The sequence below is a fragment of the Lissotriton helveticus genome, chromosome 5_1, assembly GCF_964261635.1.
Source record: "Lissotriton helveticus chromosome 5_1, aLisHel1.1, whole genome shotgun sequence".
Classification (NCBI taxonomy): domain Eukaryota; kingdom Metazoa; phylum Chordata; class Amphibia; order Caudata; family Salamandridae; genus Lissotriton; species Lissotriton helveticus.
Window position 1 is genome coordinate 1816376498 of NC_136065.1, and position 7308 is coordinate 1816383805.

At 42.3% G+C, this 7308-nt stretch overlaps 1 long non-coding RNA gene across 1 annotated transcript; it reads left to right on the forward strand.

The window, feature by feature from the left end:
* The first annotated feature begins 243 nt into the window (after positions 1–243).
* LOC144753829 (uncharacterized) lies at positions 244–1487 on the forward strand. Its single transcript, XR_013594554.1, has 3 exons — positions 244–275; positions 982–1047; positions 1152–1487. It is a non-coding gene; the product is annotated as an uncharacterized LOC144753829 (long non-coding RNA).
* The last annotated feature ends 5821 nt before the right edge of the window (positions 1488–7308 follow it).

Below are 7308 nucleotides of genomic sequence, written 5' to 3' on the forward strand. Positions count from 1 at the left end.
ATGATGACACTCTGTAGTTCCGGTTGCGGCTATCACGTGGAGTGTTTACAATGTCAAAACTCCTTATCTGTGCACAAGAACTACCTGTGATATTTGTCTTCACTTCATTTTGTAGTACACGTCCAGGATGTCGGCACACCACGTGTTTGTTACACGTGATGTTACGCAACCAATGGGTGTGCCCTGCACTAAATGGTCACAGTGTAAATACATCCCTTTCCTGTGCCTCGGTACCTCCCACGAACTTGGGTCAGTACCGAGGCACCGACGGAGAGGTGAGTTGGGCTACATAACGTATATGGCGCCATCTGTTTCCAGCAGCACGTGTTTGCTGAGTATCAGTGGATAGACTAGCGGTGAGCAGTTCTACAATTTTCAGTCAAGCCCTCTTTAAAGACAACCAGTGCACTTACGCTTTTAGTGGGTGACTAAATGACATTCGGTATTCAGCCCGAGTTTTAGCGACAATATTCAGTAAGATCTTGAGGAGATATATATTTTTTTTCTCTACAGAATACCTTGCAATCGCGGTTTGATGTGGGTCATATTAGCAGAAGGCTGCATAGTATGTTTCCACTTTTTCAAGCCCATTACGCATAAGAGGTGATGTAATAAAGATAATCGGTCCTAACTGATAGACCAACGGTACACCATTAAGTTTGTCAGTGTTAAGTTTGGTTCCATCTCGTAACTGATAGTGATGACTGGTTGGCACTTATTTACTCAGATTTGTACCACATAGGTGTCCTGTTCGGCTTATATCTGAACTTATGGCATAGCACTAGCACAGGAAACGGTAACTACGCTTAGTGTACATTAGAGGGACGCTTTTGCAAACATTGGGCTGCCCAGTAGTTTTTAGAGGTTGCTTTGCTTTTCAAAAACTTTTTAATGTAAATGTACAAAGACTGGGGTATTGACATTAATCATCATAGTAGTAATAACGGTGCCTCAGAATAAGGGAAATTAATTTTCTTACAGGGCGGGGTCTCCTATATACCTGAGTGGTTACCAGTTGAGGTGAGGCCACTACCTCATAGAGGACAGGTGAGTGGATCTGTCCTTATTATAATATATATAGGTATGAGATAAATGCATTTTCTGTTTTTTTATTGTTCACTATATTCCTTATGTGTCATCTATCCCTACAGGTGTGAAGATCACCCTGCCTGTATGGAGGTATTTGCTCAATCACTATATGTTTATTCACAATTTGCAGTAGCTTGAATATGACAAGGTCCTGAAGAAAGCCAGGGCGAGTGGCCATATGTGGCTGAAACTAGTTGACCAATTAGAACAGCTGCATATTTGATGAAAGCCGTTCCTGCACTTTTTTATTAGGTTTGGAAGCAATACGTGAATAAAAAGTTTTTGTTTGCTTCCATATACTTTTTAACTTTCACTATTTTTTGCACTGCACATTTTTCTTTCCATTAATTACCTTGAACACATGTCAGTAGGTGTCTTTCTATCAAGCTTGGTTAATAACTTGGTTACTGCTGTCTGACTAGTATGTCATCTAATCCACAGTGGCACCCCTTTTGGTTGTGAGGTGCAGTGGTAGACATGCAGGAATTCCAGATGATGACACTGGCCACGATGGGCAGTTGATGGAAATCCTATAGCCCTTTTGCTGTGTTATAAGGAGTTCATCTGAATGAGTAGTTACTGGATGTAACACATGTGTTGTGCCTGTATGTACAGAATTTGCATTTCTCTTCCTTCTCTATAGTTAGTTGTCCATCAGATTCCACTTGTGTTTGTACAAGTAGTGAGGGTGACCAGCAAAACAACGAACAATGACAAGCAGGTATGGACGCACATGGACACACAAAACCGCAGCCTGTCAGCTTATTCTGAGGGAGCAAATGCACATGAGGTCACAGAACGGCTATACCTCATGTCATATGTGCCAACACAGGTTCATATTTCCAAACATATCCAACTCATGGACAAATGGCAGATAAAGAAAACAGCAATGGTCAACATTGGAGTAGGAAACCACATCACAAGCTTCATGCTCGACAGTGGTGCCACATGCAACATCATGTGACTGTCAGAATATGAGAAGACACAAGCCTTCGCTGTCGCCTTCCACATTCGATGTGTTCACATGGGGCTCAAGGAAACCAGTGATAAACAGAGGGAAGTTTGTAGAGAAACTAACATACAAAGAAAGGCCCGTAAAAGAAGAACTGCATGTCCTATGTGGAGACATCCCTAGCACCGTGTCTACTAAGCAATGTCACTGCTCAGATGATGTACCTCCTAGCAATGACATCCCACACCATTCTGAGGGAACACCCTGCAATACTACAAGGAGAGCATGCATATTATCTAGACTAGATCTATGCAAAGGGTACCAAAGGGTACCATCAACTGGAGCTTGATTCGCAGTCATGCTACATCACAACGTTCTCTACTCACATGGGTCTCTCGCTACAAGAGACTCAGCTTCGGAATATCATCACAGCTGAAATCTTCCAAGAGACAGGTTATAAGGCCCATAAAGAACAGCTTAAACTACAGCAATGATATCCTGGTATTCGGCTGCTAGGATGAGGAGCACGACAAGGCCCTATGAAAAGTCTGCAACCAGCTGGAACTCGCCGGCCTGACCCTGAACGAGGACAAATGCGAGCTGGGGAAGAGAGAACTAGTGTTATTCTCAAAGAAACTAATGAGACCCGATCCCAGCAATGTAGAAAGACTACAGAAAGCAAGGCCTCCAGCAGACGTAGCAGAAGTGTGGTCATTCCTTGGACTGACGAGCTATTGTGCTCATTACATGAAGGATTTTGCTACTGTGAGCACTGCACTTCATGAACTAACAAAACAGGACCAGCTGTTTCTCTGGACCACAGAATGTGACAAGGTGTTTGATGCCATTCGACATGCAGTCACAGCAGTGGACCACCTCGCCTACTTTAACCCTTTGCTATGCACCAAGCTTACTGTTGATGCTAGCCCTGTGGGACTAGGAGCTATTTTCACACAACACATGCCAGGAAGAGACTCGACCAGACAGATGGTTGCATATGCAAGCAAGAGCTTATAAGACATAGAAAGGGCAAACTCGCAACCAGAGAAGGAAAGTCTAGCAGTGGTGTGGGCGTTCGAGCACTACCACATGTTCATAAATGGGAAGCCGTTTACTGTTGAGACAGATCACCAGGCACTGGTGACAATATATGGAAGCCCCACCGCAAACATTCCACAGCGTATCGAAAGGTGGGGGAATACTCCTCATGGACCATGATTTCAAAATAGTGCACAAACCAGGAAAGGAACACAACCCTGCTGATTACAAGTCAAGGCATTCCCTACCACTAGCACAAGAGATCACGTCCATGGTGGAGGAGTACCTCAACTTTATGTTGCGACAAAACACCCCCGCTTCACTAACAATTGAGGAACTGGAGCAAGAGACAATGGGTGATGCCAGACTGCAAGCAGTCAAAACAACAACACGGCAACAGAGGTGAAGACATGTAAATATCACCAGTCCAATGAGCGAAGGAGTAAGAAGGGAGTGAATGCTAGTATTCAACCAAATACTGGAGGAGCTGGTGGAAACGGAAAGAGGGGTTCTACTTTGAAGAAGAAGGATAGTAACCAAAAATGCTTAGACAGCAGACCGTGAGTCTGGCCCATGAGTCCCACTAGGGCATAGTGGCAACCAAAAAGATGCTAAGGGAAACGGTATGGTTCCCGGGTCTTGGTCTTTGGAAAAAGAACGGGGTCCCTGAAAATAGGATACAAAACCCTGACAGGGAAATTACTTGTTTAGAAAACGAGAACACCTGGTACAGTGTATTATACCTTAAACTGGCATGTTAACTCTAGACCATTTAGATACATATACAGTGAGAACACAAATGCTACTACACGATCAGTATAAATAGTTTATTATTTTCTTTTTAATATTCTCATATCTTTTTTATATAAGAAAATATTTTTTATAAATAATGTGTGGACAAAGATAAATAAATTCACAATCTGAATAATATTCTATGAACCACATGTATTCTCTTCTTTGGACAATAGATACATTTCATATGATTTCATGAATTTATATTTCAGATAACACAATTATCATAGTTTCATTTATACACCCATCACTTTTTTTCTTTTTTCCGTTTACTACTTTAGTCAAAGGAAGTGCATAATAAAAACCCATGAATCACAAATTACTAAATGCACAGAGACTGGGGCTTGTTGACAAACAAGCGTTTTGGCTAGGCCTTCATCAGGACTCCGTCACAGTGGTTACTAAACCAAAAAATATATATAAACATAATTATAGTCTAGAGTTTAAATGCCCTTTTGAATCATTAAAAACATGTTTTAAAACCTTAGGTACCCATTTGATAAAAGGATCTAGTTGAAGGTTTCTGACCTCGAGTCAGTATCAAACAACGACAATGTATGGCAACCACATATAGGTGAATGTTAGGTTTACAGCATTATCTATAACTCAGATTGCATGCTGTCAATGTAAAAGTAGGAAACAGTACCAAACCAAGAAATCATAAAGGTGCCAATAGTTTGATTTATCAGTGGTTAGAACCAAACTTCCCAACAAGATAACATAGAGTAAATAGAGTAGATAAATATTTCCTACTCTGTTTAGTATGCACTCACATGCTTATATTATTGTAAATTAAATCTTATTTTACTTGAGCCTACCTCATGGGTGTCAAGATGACACTATCCTCGAGCAAATAGAGATATGGAATATCTCTATGCTGAATATGCAATAACTGTATTGATAAAGCAAAAAAGGCAATATTATAACCTCCTATTATACTATTGGGCTTGAGGTTGCAATGTGATATACAGGTTCTGCTTTATTTATTAGTTAATAGCTTCTCTTAAAATCTTCTTTTCAGACCACTATATGGTTATTATTTGAGATTCTGCTGACTGGTACACCTTGTAGGGAAACTATCAAGGAGACTTGCAACCTGGATAACAAAATAATAAATAAGAGGATAAATTAATCTCCGTTATTGAAGGGAGAGGCTGAGGCCATAATGGGAGACAAGTCGATCAACATCACAATATAATTTTTTGGGATTAGGCTGAATTCTCTTTTTAAACTACCAAAGTCTGGCGATACTGTAAATGAAAAAGACAAGTGAAAAAAAAGGAATATTTTTGGGTCACGAGATTGAGGGGCCATTACACTGTGACAATCTTTGATAAAGTCACAAATTCAATATAAGACTTATCACTGAAATGCGACATACTACTTTTTAATGTAAGCACGCATGTGTCATCATGCTTATGCAGGATTGTCAAATTCTCTGGCCAGACCAATAAAACAATTCTAGTGTTATTCAATTCTTTTAAGTTAGACTAAAATGTTCTGTTGTCTAAATTATCTATCATAGTCTTTATGGTAATGTCTTCCTAAAGATATGTAGCTCCAAATGCATGTGTATCACTGACATCACAGTTAAACCAGGCCGATGGGCCTCCTGTTCTCTGTAGGGCGTGCATAGTTTCACCTATCACCAAGATGTAGGAATTGAGGAATTGAGGTGTGGTCTACCGATAACTTTCTGTAGCTTTGCTTCCTGATACTAATCTAGAATATACTTTCTAATGTAACAATCTTGTTGCAAGACGCAATGATCACATCGCTGCTTATTTTGACTTACCAATATAACATGACGTCCGTGCTCTATGTATCCCCAATGCCAAAACTGAGTGAAACACGCTTTTCAAACCGCCCTCACTTGTCTCTCTTGAGCAATGTCATAAAGGAGGGCCGTGCTACATTGGATTGGCTGCCCTGATAACCAGGCGCCATGTTGAAGGTACTTAGCCGTATTGGATAACATGGTGATTTAGTCTGATTGGAGCTGCAACCTTGCGTTTCTAATTGATTATTACCAAGAAAACCCGCTCTAAGTGTGCGATTCTTTATTAATCACTGTTTCCCTTCACAAGATGTTAGGTGCTATAATATATAAGGTTGAACCCTTACAATATAAATCGTCGCCATCTTTAAGTTCCTTAACTTTACTAGCTATAATACACATTTGTGTTGGTGAAGTTTGTTAAATCTACGAATGCGTCCGCACATGTCTCTCCTAAATTATGTCAAAAAAAGGAGGAGAGGGCCATTTTACATGGGAGGCTGTGAAATACCCCGCTAGATTTTCTCTTTTTCTCTTGGCCAGTATGCTGTGCTATGCTAGGGACAGACTCGTTGCCATTGGTCAGTCACTTGGGACCTGTGGGACAACGCGGGTGGACCCCTTATGTGGCCCCCTCTCTTGTGGTTGTGGGCGGTTCACTCTTCCCGCTCCCCTTGGAAGGGGTTCCAAGGAGCGCGTCACTGTGGCTGTCAGTTCTTCTCCTTCTATCAGCATCTGGAATTTGAACGTCAGGTCGCTGGTAAAGCATCAGCTGGATATTTCCGACCTGCTATGCCACGATCCGCCAGATTTATTCTGTCTGACAGAGACCTGGCTGCAGGATGCTGATACGGCCGTTGTCAACCTGGCTTCCCGCCTGAATACTCGGTATTCACTCTCAACCGAGCCTCTAGAGGTGGAGGGATAGCCCTTGCGGTCAAGTCCTTTTACTCGTGTACATGGCAGGGACAGAGTATCTCTGGCTGTGAGAGTGCAATGTTTAAGGTGGCTATCACGCCTAATTTTACTCTGTCGGGGTTACTGATCTATCGACCCCCAGGTAGTGAAGTGACCTTTAGAGCTGCACTACCTGATGCCATCAGCAAGCTGGCTGTAGGGTGTTCCAACTTCTCCATTATTGGGGATTTGAATCTGCATTTTGACAATCTCTCTAGCCCGTCGGTGTCTAGCTTCATGGCAGATCTTGAAGCGCTCCAGCTGGCTCAGATGGTCTCACAACCTACCCATATAGGGGGCCATATCCTCGACCCGTTTTTTACCAACTTGGCGGAAGCCAGCATTTCTAGCCTTACAGCGTTGGCATGGACTGATCATTATTTGATACAGATCCGGTGCTCCGTACCTGCTATGCAGCCCAAACCAGTGGTGTGTCCAACTCCCAGACGGCGTTGGAATAAACTGAAGTTGGATGAGTTTTACCATCTCTTGTCGTCCGACCCATTAGATATTACTGGGGCTGTAGATCAAGGCTACGATGGCTTCTGCAACTGGGTGACCAGGGCATTAGATTCCCTTATCCCCACAGTCTGGTGTAAATCGGGAGCCAGGAATTCCAGCCCATGGTATGACGACGCGTTACGGGCACTCAAGACCACTTGTAGGCGTGCAGAGCGGGCATGGCGCAAAACCTATAACAATG